Source organism: Halichondria panicea, chromosome 5, assembly GCF_963675165.1.
Source record: "Halichondria panicea chromosome 5, odHalPani1.1, whole genome shotgun sequence".
Taxonomy (NCBI): Eukaryota; Metazoa; Porifera; class Demospongiae; order Suberitida; family Halichondriidae; genus Halichondria; species Halichondria panicea.
Window position 1 is genome coordinate 3,360,700 of NC_087381.1, and position 18,294 is coordinate 3,378,993.

The 18,294-nt window shown below is 38.8% G+C and overlaps 1 long non-coding RNA gene across 3 annotated transcripts; it reads left to right on the forward strand.

Moving 5' to 3' along the window:
• The first annotated feature begins 353 nt into the window (after window positions 1–353).
• LOC135335737 (uncharacterized) lies at window positions 354–3,645 on the forward strand. Of its 3 annotated transcripts, none has more exons than XR_010394603.1 (5): window positions 354–473; window positions 861–1,562; window positions 2,299–2,509; window positions 2,597–2,836; window positions 3,154–3,645. It is a non-coding gene; the product is annotated as an uncharacterized LOC135335737 (long non-coding RNA). The 3 variants fall into 3 exon arrangements; XR_010394604.1 differs by having other exon boundaries at window positions 354–1,562; window positions 2,597–2,724; window positions 2,771–2,836; window positions 3,154–3,631; XR_010394602.1 differs by having other exon boundaries at window positions 354–1,562; window positions 3,154–3,632.
• Window positions 3,646–18,294: the final 14,649 nt, after the last annotated feature.

The window sequence follows — 18,294 nt, forward strand, 5'->3', positions numbered from 1 at the left end:
ACATAGGAATGTTGGGTCTTGTGGATTTTAGGACAAGATACAGCTTCGTGATCACTCCCATGGATTCTTTCAGTTACCATAACTTGAAATGTTGCCGTTGAGCACTAAGTTGAGTATGTTTTTTTGTCTTGTCGGAGCTGTTACAAATTGGTGGAGGGAGTAGAAATATGCACTGACCGGAGTTGTCATTCACTATACAGTGCATCCAATCTAAAGAGTTAGAATATACCACAAATTAATGTGTGAGTATAGTGGTACTTAAGTATAAATATGGAATATGCAGCCGAGTGCATTACGTAACCGAGAGGCCATCCAAGTGCACCAGCATTAAAACACGTGACTTGGCTAGGTGCACTGTTAAAAATGGGTAGTTACAATAGCACCCAAAGTGCTATGCCAACACTCACCTAATGGTGCTATCACAACACTAAGAGTGCAGTCGTAACTGCTACGTGTTACTAGAACAATAAAGGGTGCTATTATACACTTATAAGTGCTTGTGGAACACTTTAAACAGTGTTGTGCATGCACTTACCTAGTTGTTAAAATCATATTACTCTAACTATACACCAGATGGTGTTACTCAAATAAGAATTGTGTAATTGTAGCACTATACATGGTGCAATGTAAACACCTCTATAAATCACCTGCATTCAAATCAAGGCCAGTCTATAATGATTCATGTAGTTGCATGTGTAAATAAATAGTTGCTTATATACAAACCCGTTCCATTAAATAGTTGAATCTGGTATAATTATTATACCTTTGTATTCAAGCATGCAGGAGCAGATTATAATTATAGTCACCTTATTTATTATACTTATTATAAATTCTAATCACATGCGTAATTATGTATACAGGGGTGAAGCAGCACACTTGTACTGATGACGGAACAATCGGCCCTGTGAGGAACTTTCCAAGAAAAAATTATTGCACTTTTCAAGTGTATACCGGCAATATTTTAGCTATTCAGTATATAACTTATGTGATGAACCAGTTATCATTATTAGTTACTGTAACTATGTGTTTGAAGTTGCAACATCTATTGAGGACTAGACTATGTGCATGTCACGCTAACGGACAAATTAATGCCCAACAATAATTATTAACAATTCAATCGTCTGAAAAATCATACATCCTGTATTTAGCAAAGTAGCTGGCTTATAGTGTGTTCTTTCTACTCGTACAGTTGCCCTGCAAATTTAACTCTTACTTTGCTCCCACCCTTCCCCTCTTCTATGCAAGGGCATACACTGATGGTATGATCATAACTAATTGATGAGCACAGACTCAAATGCGTGGTGGGTAGCCAAGACTACATAAACAAAACAAAATCGTGGGTGGTAGATCTAATACATGCAGCACTGATCTCACGTGAACCTTGTGAAGACAGCTGCCTGCATGAGAGTCTTCTCTGCACAAGTACACAGCTGCGTGCACCTTAACTGTATGAAGGCGCCGGGCCTACTCTAGCTCTGTACTGTGCTCTGGTACTACATGGACTAAGTTGCTAGATGTACTGCACTGCAAGATGGCACACTGCTTTGACTCGGAACTATAGAGTAAGTTGCTGCAAAACCATTGTTGTGCTAAAAAGCTTGACATATAGACAGACTGCAAGTCTACTACTCACTACTATAATTGTAACTATATAATAATTATTGTTGGGCTTTGTGGGCAGCTGTCTGTCAGTCTGATATGTTGGGTTTTGTGGGCAGCTGTTCGTCAGTCTGATATGTTGGGCTTTGTGGGCAGCTGTCCGTCAGTCTGATATGTTGGGCTTTGTGGGCAGCTGTCCGTCAGTCTGATATGTTGGGCTTTGTGGGCACTTGTCCGTCAGTCTGATATATTGGGCTTTGTGGGCAGCTGTCCGTCAGTCTGATATGCTGGGCTTTGTGGGCACTTGTCCGTCAGTCTGATATGTTGGGCTTTGTGGGCAGCTGTCCATCAGTCTGATATGTTGGGCTTTGTGGGCACTTGTCCGTCAGTCTGATATGTTGGGCTTTGTGGGCAGCTGTCCGTCAGTCTGATATGTTGGGCTTTGTGGGCACTTGTCCGTCAGTCTGATATGTTGGGCTTTGTGGGCACGTGTCCGTCAGTTAGATGTATGTTGAGCGTTAGGAACACTTTCCTGTCAGACTGGTTTTTCGCACGATCTACATTTGCATACAAATCAACATAATTATAATTTTTGTCTTCCGATTATTGTTAAACTAATTTCCAATGACAATACAAGATAATGGTTGTTTCTTACAAAATTATCGCATCGTAAGAGCTATAGGTACTATTTTCATGCAGGGTTCATGGAGTCGAGCTATTTAAACAAGGTTAAAGAATGCGTCGCAAATTGAGATTCAACATCTGTCCAAAGATAAACCACTGCTCTTTAAAAGGAATAGTCCAAAAACAAAGCGTAACAAAGGTGCTATCAGGAGTGTTATGATCGACCAGCAGTTACAGATGTGCGTATATACTTACCTTCTATCCACCACTGATCGATTATGTCTATGTAAGTTCACTATTAATCATTATTGTGTTCAAGCATATATATAGCTGTAAATGTTCGCAGTAGTAATAGAATTTTTTGAAATTACAGGAAAAGATACCTATAGATTTACTTTTGAGGAAAATTGGAAAGAATTCGAACAAAGGAGAACAATGTTAAGCTACAGGAGCTGGTCGAAGACTATGCAATGCAGTCACTGGTGCAGTCACAATCTAATGGTAAATAGAAACCCATATCTTCAAACATACATTTTTTTTTATTCAGTTCTGAAGATGATACTGTAAGAAGAAGGATGCAGTACAAATGATATTTGTCAAGCTGCTGCTCCACGTATGTAATGCATAAACATAAACAGCTAAATTGATATACTGTTACAAATACTTGATACTTGAGAACAGATTCTTCTGTTGCCCTTGAATTCATCCTGTGTGGGGGGGGGGGTATATGCTTATTATAACGAGAATAACCCTGTCATCATACATATATAATTATACACAGTAATGCATGCACACTGGATATTTGGTAGAATAAAAGGTGACAACAGTTGTTAAACTTTCAGCTTATTTGAATAATTGTCTCCTACTCACTTATATCACTGCCTTCTGTTTTTGTGAGCCCCATCCTTATCCCATCATATATACATGCAGGTGGATGACATGCAACGTTCGTTCAAGGTAGAAAAAGTGCTATTGAATCTGGATCAATGAACTACTTCGTCATCGTAGAGAAAGAAGTGTATGAAGTAGATTCATTCTATGAAACTCTTGTACTATGTTTTTGACATTTTAGTACCCACGTGCATGTCTGCATGGCACCCTTTTATTTTTTATTTTTAAGGTCCCGAACTGCCTAAGTGTATTGTGGTCGTAGTTATTAAACACTTTATGAGGTTAGGTATACATATCTTCATACTTTTATTGTATGCTATCGTGATGCATATCATTATACACATGCTATAATTATGTTACGTCATTTAAGTCAAGTGCATGAGCTTATCGAGAAGTGCAATAAGCATGCATGCAATATTTTATGCTTTGCATGAAGAGTAGCAATGACAACTGTACCTGTAGTAACAGCAGCACCCATCCCCAGTGCTTTAATAACACCATTGTAGGTGTAGTTGTAAAAGTTACACACAGTTTGGAGTTGCAGTAACTCCAAGAAAGTGCAAGTACAGCACATTTTCATGCTGTTACAGCTCCAAAATGAGTGTTTTAATAACACTAAAATGTGGTGCTGTAATAACTCCATATATGAGTGCCATATTTGGTACAATGGTTTTACCCCACTTTTGGGTGTTACAATAGCACCACATTTTTAACAGTGTGTGTTCTAAAGGGTTTAGTGCTGTCACGTGAGCTCTAGCCTCGTGACAGCTAGATCTAGCTACATTTTAAATCAGTTGCTGGTGGCTAGCTAGCTAGCTAGACGTAATAGCAAGTTTTAGTAGGTTTGTAGATCCAGTAACTGATGCAAAGGAGAAGGAGATACGATCTAAAGCTATCTGGACTGACTGAGCATGTTTTCAACTTATTTCTCCTGCTGACCAACAGTCCCGATCCCACTACTGGATATGCCTCCAGCTGATCTGGCTTACTGGATGGGAAACTTTGTGCACAAACTATATGGCAATGAGTATCTGGTTTGCTCTTTTGGAAAGCTATGATATTCGAAGCACCTTTGATGAAACGATTATATGATCTGGCTTAGGTACAGGTATATACGTACATCTTCGAAGCAAGCTGAGCCTATTTCTCCAGACGAAAAAGCGATGCTATGGTCAAGTCAGCAATTCGGTACACTTACTACACATGAAACAAGTCGAAACAATAATATTCAACTTTCTAATACTTTTCAGCTTTGCTTGTTGTACGTATTCAATCTGCTTGTATTATTATTATAATTATGATGACATTCAGCTGCTTGTATTATGATTGTTTGATAAAAAGTGTGCATTAACAAACCAACTTAAAGCACACTTAAGTGTGGATTAAGTTATTTAATCCATGGTCACCTGACTACTTTCAGATAAGCTGATTGGCTGGAGATCATGTGATCAGCACTAAATATATATAGTGGCCATGCATGGGTAATCGGTTAGGGGGAGAAAAGGCATATATAAGGTTTCCGGTTATAAGGCCGGTTAGGAACTTTGTCACAACATCTATAGATAGTTTGGCTATCTTGTGAAAGGTTCGATGTTGCTTAAATTATCTACACATCCTCCGCAGTGCTCAAAATTGCTAGTTTTTAGTGCCGTTTCGGTTAAGGAGAGATTTGAAGTAAGATCTCACAGCTAAGGTCCAAAAATTACACAGAGTATAAGCTTGAATAAAATTAATTGTCTAACTTTTGATAAGAAAAGTTTGTCCAGAAATACTTTAATTCCGGAGATAATTGATATTACACACCATCACCCCCATTTTTCACCTAAAATGATTTCCCACTACAACAACTTTTGGGGAAGTATTTTTGAATATACCGTATATTTTCTAATTTATCGGACAGCAAAAATAATTATTTTGGAAATTGTCCGGGTATAATTGGAACAGATTTTTACAGAGCATGCAAAGTGTCCGGAATAATTAGAACAAGCAAGCAGCTGCATGCGAGCTAGCTAAGTTTAATAGAACAGTGAGCGACTGAATAGTTGCACTATATAGCTAATAATTATAGTATGTTATAGTTATAACACGGGCACAAGGGATCGATGTATGGAATATATTGCACTGAAACACGAGGGCGTAAGCCCCGAGGGCTGCATGTTCCGAGAATGCATGCATGGGTGTTCCGATTATGCTCCTATATATGTATAATTAATAGTGTGGCTAAGAGTGCAATATGGGATTAATAGCACGAGTAACAAGCAATGGCAAGGATACTAATTGCACGAGGCGTAGCCGAGTGCTATTAACCTTGCCAGTGCTTGTTATGAGTGCTATATTAATCCCTTATTGCACGAGTAGCCATACTATTGATTGTTAATCGTTTGTGATGCAGTTTTAAGGACATTTTTAGCTGCAGTTTCAGTAAAAAAAATTAGCCGTGGCCGTAACTCAACTTTTCAAGGTATTATCGGGAATATTAAAGCACTGCATGCATGGAGTGTCCGTTGTATTAGAACAACGAAAATTGCCCAAAAGAGTGTCCAGGGTAATTAGAAGTGTCCGATAAATTAGTAATTATTAAGGTAGCTTATTCATTCACCTATATACAATGGTATATATATATAATTATATCAGCACAATTTCTTAGAAATGTTCCAATGTTGATCAGATATATTTAAGTATTACAACTATAATAATATACTCACCTATTTTGGTATTCTATATACTCTCTATAGACTGGATGCACTGTATGTCACATAGATTTGATGCAAGTATATAGTCTCCAATTGATAGACGGGATGTTAAAGTCTTCGCCAATGATCACTGGGCATGATTCTGAATATGAAAAAATCGTTGATAGAGAGTTCCTGCATGAGGAATGTTAGGTGGATGTTGGACGAGCTTGGAGGTCGATAGAAGACTCACTAGCACTTTTAGCTGATGGTGTAGGGTAACTTATTTCCACCCATATAGGAGCTCACTCTGACAGTCGGTTTCGAGGTCGTGGAGCCTTGTTGCAGGGATGTTGTTACCGACCAGAAGCATATTATAATCCCATTTGCTGTCTGATCATTGATACGCGAGTGACTCAGCAGAAATAATTGCTGCATGGACATACAAGCATTTTGTAACTCCAACTTTGGGGGTTTTATTGTTTAGTTATTGTCCTTACATAATTACTATGTGCATGACTCTCAGCATATCCCCCTACAGAAGAAACGGTAGGTTGTGTCTGATGATCGATATTTTTGTCTGTTCTTACCGTTTATCAGACACTAGCACATTTTCAGCTCTTGAAGACTTAGTAGTTGATATTTATCAATTATTTTTTGCATACATTCATAGTAACACATGCTTGATCAGATGGTGCAAAAGAAATTTTTTATCACTGCTTGTTTCCTCAGAATGAGTGTCTGAACATGCATTGTGTCTGAATATAGATGCCTTACTCTAGTTCTTTTCTGTGATCCTCTATTTCACGATCATCGGCACTCATATTGTTCACTAATAAGCTGAAGCTATTGCGGAGAATAAGCCCTTCTTTATAAAATGCTGTTTCTTTAAGTTGTTCCTTTAGCTGATGGATAGTTAATTTTATTTCTTCTTTATCAAGAAAAGTTCCACAAGCAACGCAAGAGAATCTTTCTGCTCTGTATCACCTGATGCTGGTTTCTGAACGTATATTTCCACTTGCTCATCTGGGTGTCCAAAGCAAGCTATACTTGAAAGTGCAGAAAACAACACTTCTTCTGAAGTGTATGAGTAATCTTTACAAAGATTCATTGTTGAGTCCTTGCATTTAAACGGCACAGAGTATCTTGAACCTAGCTTTTGCTCAAGGTTCATAAATACCAGGTAGAGAGCTGGTCCTATGGTTAAGGATGGTAGCATTTCAAGAAATGCTGGTTGGCCACCAACATCAGCTATATTAAATAGCATTTCAAATTCCATTCTATCTGGACTTAGTCTGCATTCTTGTTTTAGTTCTTCAAATTCTCTTATTGTTTTATCAATATCTGATTTCGGAGGCATCAACGCACTTTGTCTAGTGCAATTACTCCTCGAGTAAATAGCAGTAGGTAATGTGTAAGTTGTAAATAAACAGTAGTAAGGAGAGATTTCAAAGTTTGAATTAATCCGGCAAAAGATGAATTTTAAGTAGTATCTGGCAGCGATTCCAAAGTTTGAATTCCAGTGCCTTCATTAGCAAGATATATTGTTTGATCATGTTTCTCATCCTTCTTCACCTGCTCAGCAGCGTCAACCGGTCATTCATGTTCAATCTTGCTTGCTATTTGGGTAGGTGATTGAGTAGTTAGGTTTAGGCGTTGCTGAGATTGCTTAACTATCAGTGACATTAAACCACTTAGTTGATCGTGCAGGTCATGTTTCAAAACACACCACTGTTTGTTATTAGTAATGGCACCAGTTACTCTTGTGTACTGTATACAAGCTTCTCTCATTTCTGTAATACCAGTACTAGATTGAGGCTGTGTTTCTGGAGGAGATGTTTGGATGTTTCTTCCAAACAATCTACGAACAAAAGTAGATTTTCCTACCTGGCCTGGGCCCAGGGCAAGGATTTTAGTGTAAGTGAGGGAGACCTTCTTCTTTATGGCTTTGGCATAGAGTTGCTCCTCTTTCAGTCCTGTAGAACAAAATGAGACAGATTGTTTATATAGGGATATGTATTACGGTAGTCACAGTCAGTCACATATATTTGGCATTTTGTTCTACGTAGAACCATGCATGTATATAGAGAAACACAGTTTTGGCCCTTAATTCTACAGATTGAAGTCCATGGCCTTTGTTGGAGAGGTTAATTTGTGTTTGGTGTTTGGTATTTGGCTTTTATAATTAATTTAGAGGGATAGCCAAGAGAGGTTCCATCGTTGTAGTCATTCATCGCAATCATCAATTTTAATGCTTACTTGATGTGATTTCCTGCTTTAGGTTGATGGACAGTATAGTTGTGTTTTTGGATTTAATCACTATAAACTCCATCTCTTCGTAAGTCACATCACTTTTGTCATTGATTAGGTGCACATAGTTACCAAAGTCTACTGCAGAATTTTTTAACATTTTCGCTATGAATTCCAATTCTTGGCTGTCAATCATTTCTCCCTCTGTGTAAAAAGTAGTGTAATTATATATCGGCTAAATAATCTCAATGATGTAGAATGATTCACATGCATGCATGACCTGACTGTATTGTATATGAGCGTGTGGTGAGTATAATATAAAGTAATAAACTAACAAGTTACCTGCAGTGAGTATTACATGGCGTGAGGTGATCTGTGTGCCTGATGCATCTTCAGCAACACACCAATAAGCACCTTTATGCTTGGGAAAGAACTTTGATATCAGGAGACATTCCGATGTATGTCCTTTGTAGTCAGGATTTGATATTGCCTGATTTTCAAAATACCACTTATATGTAGTAGCAGATGGTGCTGTTGATATCGTAAACACAACTTCCTCCCCAGGTTTACAGCAAACATCTTTAGGTTGGATTGAAATGAGAAATGGCAACCCTGCAGTAATTTTAATACACATTACCTTAATCAGCAACAGAATCAAAAATGGTAAATTGCAGCAGTATTTTTCATCAAAGGTAATGAACTTTGGCACCACATTCCTGAATAGTTAACCTAACATATGCATGATTTCGTATAAGTACATATTTCCCACTTACTACACTTTTGCCATGTAGTCTAGTGGGATTTAAACGAGCATGCTGACTATAAAAAGGCGCGCCGTGGGCAGCTCCGACCGGTAGCAACCAAAAAATGACAAAATGGCAACAAAGTTGTTCTTGAGTCTTACAAAAAGACGCCCTTGACAGTTATAATACACATTCTTTACATTTTTACATTCTTCTTTTGATACGCCTTCTTTCGCTCTCTCACGAGATAGTAGACACAAACTAAAAACTAAAAATGGCTGTCAAAAGTTTATTTCAACAAGTCTGTTCTCAACCTCAAAAGAAGCCTACTGGGGGTGGAGCTAAAGTTCGAGACTGAAGATACCAAGCAAGTCTTTGTAGGTATAATTGACAGTGCATGCATGGTCTTGCTGCCAGAGATTCATTGGCCTAACATGAGGATCTGACAAACTGGTGCTGTTGTTGAAGATGTGGACATAAATAACTCAAGTAAGTAGTCCAAAGGTCTATAGTAAAGTTAGTATAAAGCAATGTGACTTCATCAACCTGCGAACGCTTTTTCGCTTTTTAACATTAATTTGCATTTCATTTTACATGGATAAAGTAACGAAGAGGAGAGTTGAAAGTCTGTAGGGAAGGACCTTTGTATAATATCTATTTGCAGTTTGTTCGTTCATATAATTATACAGTCATTATGCCTCAGTTGGGCATGCGCAAGGTATACGGTAGTGTGTCTGTGTGTGTGTAGATCGACTGACTGTTACAGCTGCTCGATGATAAATGAAGAGTTTCTGTATAATTATTGTAGGCTGCTAATCATAATTATTTCTTGAATTGCAATTAATTGAGTTTGCAAAATAATGCTTATGATTATGTTTGCTTACTTTGAAAGCTAGTACAACTTGTGTGTAGCAAAATAGGGGAATAACGAGAGAATAAAGTAAAATAAGCATTATCCGCCAGGGCCGATGAATCCATCTAAAATGTGAATTATATGTACAGTGCTCATTAATAATGGTACTGCATGTAGCTTCATTGCCTACACCGAGGCATCATCACCCTTTCAGTAACATTCATTTTTTTTCTCAGGTCGCGTTGAAGGACGCTTTGAAGGACTGCGACTGCCTTTGCTTATTGACAGTCTCCATGGGTACACCATCTGTCAACTCAGCTTGAATCATCAATCGTGATCTTATCCTGGATTGCTAGATCCACCACTGCACATGGTTTATTACGACCCTTCACATTGTGGTAAATTTCTTCGCTGGTGTGATTTCAATCTATTAAATTTTAAATTTTGAATAGCTACTCAGTAGAGGGCTCAGGGGAGGCCGGGAGATTGTCACATGACACGTATATCATGTACATGTACTTACGTGGGGTCAATTGCTGACAGATTTGATGAGCTGTGTCTCCTTTCTCCAATCCCAGTACGATATCCAGTAGAGCTCTGTAAGTTGCTCGTGAAGAATTATGTTGTTTCCAGACTTTCAAATACTTCATCATGGCTGTTTGAGTTCCTTCTCTGTGGTACAACATATTCACATCTGCTTGTTCTGCAGGAGGTAGTCTCATGGAACTCGAATAAAGTTCCACATCATCGAAACATAAGGCCAGTTTGGGAGTATCAGAGTTCTCTATTTTACTATTGAGTTGCTCGTCAGTCAGACTGTATCGTTTTATTAGTTCTTGGAGCGTGACTCGATTAGTGGGTGGTCCTATGGAGAAAGCAAACATTGATAATTAGTGATATGCATGCATGAAGATGTAGCCACATAGTTTTAAGATCTGCATTTGTCAATGTATATAGGGGAGTAGCATGATTAGGCCATTATTAAGATTAGGGATGAAGTCAATAATTGCTCATGGTCAATGAGAGTCTTTAGAACCTGGAAACGTAGTGTGAAGATTAACTATTGACAGTCATTATTAAAGTAGCTGAAGTCATACCTGAGGTAGAGGTAGAAGGTATCTGGTGCTCTTCTCTCAATGTATCATGATCCTGTGAAGAATAGTACATGCAGTAATTATATGCAGTAATTATTATGCTCACTTTTTGTGAATCTTGCATGCATGTACATGTACTGAATATTATATATATACGAAACGTATGTACACTATGTATGTCTAGCTTGCATGCATGTTAAAATTCCTTTTCTTTCACTCAAAACAGTCAACACTTCACACTATATAACTGCTCTATGGAAGTTTTTAGAGCCTATATAAAGAGACAGCTTAAGTAATTTTTTACCTTTTAGATTTTGTAACATACAACTATGATTACCAGGTAGAAATATCAAGTAGCAATTTTCCAGTCAACTCAAGTCGGTGGATGCAGTTTTCAAAATCATCAAAGTGTGTAGATATGAGGGCAGTGTCTTTGTCATTGATTTCTCTATCTAACTGCTCGTCAGTGACTCCATGCTTGACCATCAACTCATGGAGGCTGATAGTCCCTGAATCCTATACACATGACATTTTAACAAAGTATACTAGCCAAACAACCAATGGTCTGCTCTATACAATTGTACTTAGAATACATTAAGCTAATCTAAAGCACTCATTAAAGGTGGGGCCAAAGGGGACAATGTACCATTTGCTCATCTCCACTGCTACTAAACACAGAGGGATCAATATCATCATGAGCCACACCAGCTAGGTCCTGTATGAGGGGAAAAGGAGTATAGTATACACAGAAGCAAAATCAGTTACTTTGTTAGGGAAGATTAACCCCACTCACCAGAGGGTTTCTCCCAGTGAAGACGCTGTACTTGTTGAGAGCCGAATATACTCAACTAGGAGATGCCGAATACAAAGCTCCAACGAACCCTCCAAAATATCGTGCATAATATCTGGAACCATTTCAGTGGTGACATGGAAGTATTTTAACCTGTTAAGCTCAGAATTTCTCCACATTCTGTATGTTGTCCTAATGATTCGCAATGATGATGATAGATCTCTTTACTTCGAACGGTAAACGCACTCTCAATAAACTGTAAGAAGTCGTTCGAGGGAATATTATTACGTTATAGGTTCACATAACATACCCAAACCAGGTTTATGACGTTTTGGATGTGGTTTGGGAGATAAAATTAGTTAAAATTAATGTATATAGAGAGCATACAATGTATAGCCTCCTTCACTGGCCTTCCCACTTCCCTGAATGTGAATGTGAATGTGATCTACCTGCTGATGATAGTTAGTGCGGCCTGGGATCGCGGCTAAGCATAACGATTGAGACTGAACCGCAAAATTAGTCATTAGATTCGAGGTAGGGTCGTTTTTTATATAGCTGCAGATATTTCTGACATGCAGCCACCTCGCTATTCTGGTCAAGCTGCACTGTCCCAAGGGTGGCCGGATTAACAAAAAAGTCTATACTGTAGCAGCCTTTTGCAGTATGCATGATTGAAGTCGTGGGTATAATACAATCATGACCGCAAGCATTTATATACAGTTAGCTACTATTATACTTCTTTCTTGGCACATCCCACTATTAATTCTGTGCACAATTACAAGATTTAACCACTTATAATTATTATATACCCTCTGTCTAGGTTATAAAGGTCTATTGAGCTATATAGTTGAAGTGGTGGCAATGAATCTATATAGCAGTATAGATTTAGCTTTTGAATTAGCTTCTCAAGCAACTATAATAAGGATTTAGTATTATCAAGGGCGTATAAAGGGAAGAGAAGATATGTTTTGTACACCCTTGGTAATGGTGTCAGACTGTTAAAAGTGCCTGTGGCATTTACATGAGGTCATACAGAACATGAGGTCATACAGATCTAGCTGTAATAGTATCAATTACAAAAATCAAGATCATATTACACATTGTCATAATTATAGGTAAGCTTGATATTGACCTCGAGTGATCTCTATTGTACCCTGCATGAGTGCTATAATACTAGTTTATACTTGATACACAGTAAAAGCACATAACTATGTTATATATATGAGATGCATCATCGTATTTTGTAAAATGACAGAAATTTCAAAAGATGCGTTTCATTTAACATGTTTTATTGTGTTTTTACTGTGTAACATGACAACTGCATGGAAGTGCACTTCGCATGCTAAAATGTTGCATATATAGCACGCTTCAGTTGCTAGTTCGCAGTACGTTGCTATAATTGGTAGTTGGCATGCAGTTGCTACTTCGCAGATGATAGTTCGTACTCGGTAGTTCGTGACCTTTAAACTTTACAGATGAGATATTAAAAGTGCCCATGCAAAACCTATTGCTGGGGAACCCCTATACTTAGTATGTATTGCGGACACACATGCACGTGGTACGCGCGCGTGCCCTGTTTGCTAAACATATACACCTTTATGATTGACTATAGTCATGCATGTATATAGGGGGCTTAACAATAATGCAAGCTTGCAAAAAATCGACAATGTCTTTTTGCGAATTATATGACGGAATATATACACTCGGACCGGTCCCAGGCCAATTATTCTCTAAAGACAGAAGGGATAAATTTCTCCTCGTTATATATTAAGAAAAAATTTGGCCTGGGACTGAGGCTAGTGCATGATGACATACCAAGTGGGTATAGGCCTGTGCAAATTTTTCACCAATTATTCATTGATTTTCGCAAATTGATGACACCGATTATTCACATACACAGCAGCGAAATAAAACACCTATACTGTATAAATTATATAGCACCAAAAAATGGGCATTACTTTTTTAATTTCAGCAGCGAAATAACAAACTTAAGTAGCACAAAAAAAAATTAATGTGGTTTCAATTAACATTGATTGGACTAACAATCATAAAAATTAGATTTACTGCCATGTAAAATGTTGGCGTGTTCTGAGCTATACTGGGTGTACAACTCAAGCTATTTTCACAGTGCCTATTATGTAAAAGGGCCCACTTACAGTTTTTGCTCGCAAGTTGTTGCATGCCCTCTTCTCTCATACCAAGGGCGTATGAGAGAATAGGGCATGCAACTCACTATTAGTCCAACGTGCTAGCAAAAACTTTATTTGATCTATTTATAGCTATCTGCTACATGTACTTTACACAAAATCAGACACGCCTACAATCTATTTTTAGATATTACTGTACTTTTCCAGTAAATTCCACCGCCCACTTAGCACAGGCGCCTACAAGTGGGGTAATAAAATTTTAGTGGATTTATTTATTGCAACTTTTGTAAATGATAAAATTATAGACGGGAGTTTAATGACAAAATTCATTTCACACAATTATAGCCCAAAAGCTTCAAGAGAATAACATAATTATACACATCTACGCCCAATTCACAAGATGAGACACTAGTTTGCAGTATTAAGAAGCTAACTTGTTTTTTCAAGTAGATACTATTTTATCAGCAGTATAATAGACATGTAATAGAACTCCTCATTTTCACAAGGGTTGGCCTCAAGCTGAGCAATTTCAGAAGGTGTCAGCTGTGATATATAGCTTCCATTATGGGCACATTGGTACACTGCACATTAACGAATCCAGCCTTGCTGAGTGCGTTTAAAAGCATGTCATACGTCACTGCGTAGTAGTAGAACCTCTCTCTCCCAATTGCATAGCTAATCGATTGTGCTTTTTTTGCCAATTTCGAAAACATTATGATGGCACCATTTGGTTTTACCATCTTTGATAGTTTTTCTATAAACTCAATGTATTCAGCTTCACTCACGCAAGCACACTCAATTGCAAGGAACGTAATTACGACATCAAATGGGCCTTCAGATCCTTTTTCAATTGGTTGCTCAGCTTTTATGTCACACGACACCACTTTCATAAGATCGCGTAATCTTTGCTCACGTATACGAACCTCACTTTCCGGCTTTTTTTCGATGTCTTGAACAACATTCTTAATGTAGGGCAGCCAATTGAATGATGATGAATCGTTTGCTTGCCACTTGTTTAAAGCGTCTCGATTCTTTTCAGTGTACTCTGCAAGCACAATCTCAGACACTTTTCTTTTACCAGCGGCACTGATCACGTACGCAATCACTGGTCCAGAACCATAATCAAGCACCCTAAAATCATCTTTTCCTTCAACTTCCTCATCCGGTAAAAGTTTCTTGAACATATCGTGTACAAGTTTCAATCGAACATCACGATAATAGTTCTGCGGAGTTCCCGGTATGTTGTAGTACTGTGATAGATACTGATTACCTTCGAATTTATCTTTATAGTGTAGATCTATGTCATCATTTTGGCTGTCCTTGACTTGAGCCATTGATGAGATAGCTAGAAAATAAAGGACATCAATAAACAAAATTATCTATAACGTTTGATGGGAAATTTAGAGGCGGATATACAGAACTCAAGAGTGTGTGTGCTCTTGAGAACTGTATAGAATTGGGAACATGCCAAAAATTGTGCCTCTGGCGGGGGGGGGCTTCCCATCCTGAACTCCAGGCTGCTAAGCATAATTATCAAGTCAAAGATTGTCTCTGGGTGTTTATTAATATGGATCTAGCTACATGTAGATTACAATATGAATTAGTCATACCTTTTACCAGTTTTTCTGCTGTGACTTTCACTGAAATTTAGTTAGACAACTTTTATAACTAGAGCACTAAAGTGCAAACCCTCGGCTGGTGACATGATTATAAAGAAACCAGAAGACTGATATAATGCAGTGCATATAGTGATGTTGTTATCATCATCATGCATGACTTGCACAGCAACTCAGGAGCAATAAAACTAAACCAGACTGGAGGCATGCTGAAACATTTGAGAACAGGTAGTAGTACTATAAATATATGCACTGTGGATTAGGATCACAGCAAAGAAGCATGGAGTCTCAGAGAAGTATGGCTCCAGGTCCTGCATGGATCCCAGTCAGCTAAAGCAAGCTTTCTGGTTTAGTGACCCTGTTCCAATATTGTTCCTGGTATATACAGCTTTCTACTTTAGTGACCCTGTTCCATTGTTTCTGGACCTGGTACAGGATCACTTCAGTTATAAGTAACGCATGTGCAAGTTCTGTTCAAGCTACATTTTGCTCGCTTTTATTAGACAACGAAGCTTTAACACCGAAAGCTGCCACTATTAGAAGTACTGACTTGTTGTGTGGAGGCTACCCATGCTGTAAACGCAGTGCTAGAGCATCCAGGTAAGCAGACCCAGTCACAAGCTTCTTAGCTTTTGCTCGTTTTTATTTGACAACGAAGGTTTAACATGAAATTCTGCCACTATTAAAATTAATAACTTGTTGTATGAAGGCTATCCATGCTGTAAACGCAGTGCCATGGCATGCAGGTGAGTAGACTCACACATTACAAACAAACAAACAGACCAACGGACTACTATACCCGTGGCCGCCCACGCGCGCCTCGGGTAATAAGTTTTTGTGGCTACAATGCAAGGGCTCAATTAATCTAGTCCATTCATGTGTACATTGATTGTTGTACATAGTCTAGTGTCGTGGACCCAGACCTTGAATAAGGGTCTGGCCAATTTCACCCGTACAGAGTTGTGAGATCTAATTATGTGGTTTCACACATCCGTCCTCCAACCACTAACCACTTATCAAGAACACTTATTATGCCTCGAGGCGTAGCCGCACGAGGGGTACGATGTGTGTGTGTATTCCATGTGTGTGTGTGTGTGTATTCCAGCTGTAACTGATCAACGGTTGCAATGCAACAAAAACTGACAGCTTCTATAGGCTTCTAGCCACGATCTCTTGGATTTTAATTCGTGGATTAGCAAACTAAAGCTTTTTTCTCGAGTTATGGCTAGTGACTCACATTGAAGGATGTTGCAGTCTCTTCAGAATCTTTCTAGCATCATCTGTTCGCACAAACTTTCTATTCAACATATAAGTTAGCCTTGCACTAAAGCGCTAGCTTTTTGTTAGCTACAAGAGTCAGAAAGAGCTGCTAAAGAAACTGGCTATTTTAGTCTAGTAGCCAATTCTTAATTTCTTGTAACTTGCCGACAGACACACCCCTTATTTACTACAATGATACCAGAATACAGTAGATGTGTGTACACAAGATATAGCCTTTTAGACTGCCTTTTAGACTGCTTGTTATAGATCCTTCTTTCTGTGATTGAATTCTGTCTTTAACTTATCTCACAGACTTCATTCAATTGCTAACACCTATTTTGTCAATTTGAAATCATAATTATTGCAAATTATAAACCTTTCTATAACATTCTAATACCTTTAAGCGAAAGCAAAAACATGGCGAGAGGCATTAGCACAGCGCTAGCTTGAACACTAGTTATTTGCCACAGCAGCTTCTCTTATTGGCACCAATCTCAGTGGCGTAGCCAGAGGGGTGCAGAGGCTGCTCCAGCACCCCCCTATGGCCTCAGACTCTGCTCCATGCACAAGTTCCTTTTACTATTAAACTAGCTAAGCTAGCTAGCTGATATGAGATCGAGAGTAGTAGAGCTCTATAATTAATTAATTGCGCATGATCAACTCAAAACTCCACCTCTAACTATCTAGCTCAACCTCCAAATATTCATTCAGTGCACATGCGCAAAGCCCACGTTGCTGAGCAGACCAAGGTCCACCACAGAGTTGCAGACTGTTTAGCAGCTATCACCATCATCATCATGTCACTCTTTGAGTATTTTTCAGTTGAGCCTATAGTTCACAGAGCAGCACTGCAACTGCAAGTGGCTTGCCACCCTGTCCTGCTAATTCACAAGCAGAACCTGGTTTAGCTGTTGCATGATTTAATTGTCACAACTCAAAACAATGCATTTTATAGGACATCTTTAGATGAAGATGTAGCTTAACCACCAGTACCCTCATTTATTTAGCCAGATTGAGTTAGAATCAATCTCAGAGCATTAATTTTAACAACAACAATTTTCTGGGGGAGTGCCCCCAGACCCCCCACTGGTAACTCGGACAATCCATTCATCAAGCACCCCCCTCTCTTAAATCCTGGCTACACCCCTGAATCTCGCAAGTGCCCTTCTCTTCTCATAGCTAGCCTTGGCTAGAACTATAAATAACTCTGCTGACAGAAACTTTCTGTTGCAAAGCCTGCAAATATGGTGGGCCTAACAAACGTCTGTGATTCTGCTGAGCCTCTCTGTAAGATCTGAGGAAGGGCATCCTTTGGGGAACACTGCAATGCAATGAGAAGACAAGAAACTTCAGCAAAGTCCTGCAGAATAAGGATTTAGTGGTAGCCATCTCTAGCTCTCTGTTGTTTTAATGTATTTTTCCTACGAACCATGCGGTATAACGTATTCTAGCCTCTCTTCGGCGGCCTAGGATCGAGGCTAAACGTATTCTTATTCTGTTTATTTTCCGTTCAATAATTTTAGCGCATGTGCACTAACGCCCCTGCAATGAACACCAGGCCATATTTTTAATCGGCGTGGATTCGCCTGAGCTATGCAATTAGAGACGTGGCCAATAGTCCTACGTATATATTGTTGTGTACGTTGAGGCTATCCATGCATCCATGCATGATACGTCCTGAGGGAGGCCGTGTCCTGTGACACCAACGCTAGCAATTTGGGGCCCCCCATGGCCCTATTTCACTAGCGCTTTGAG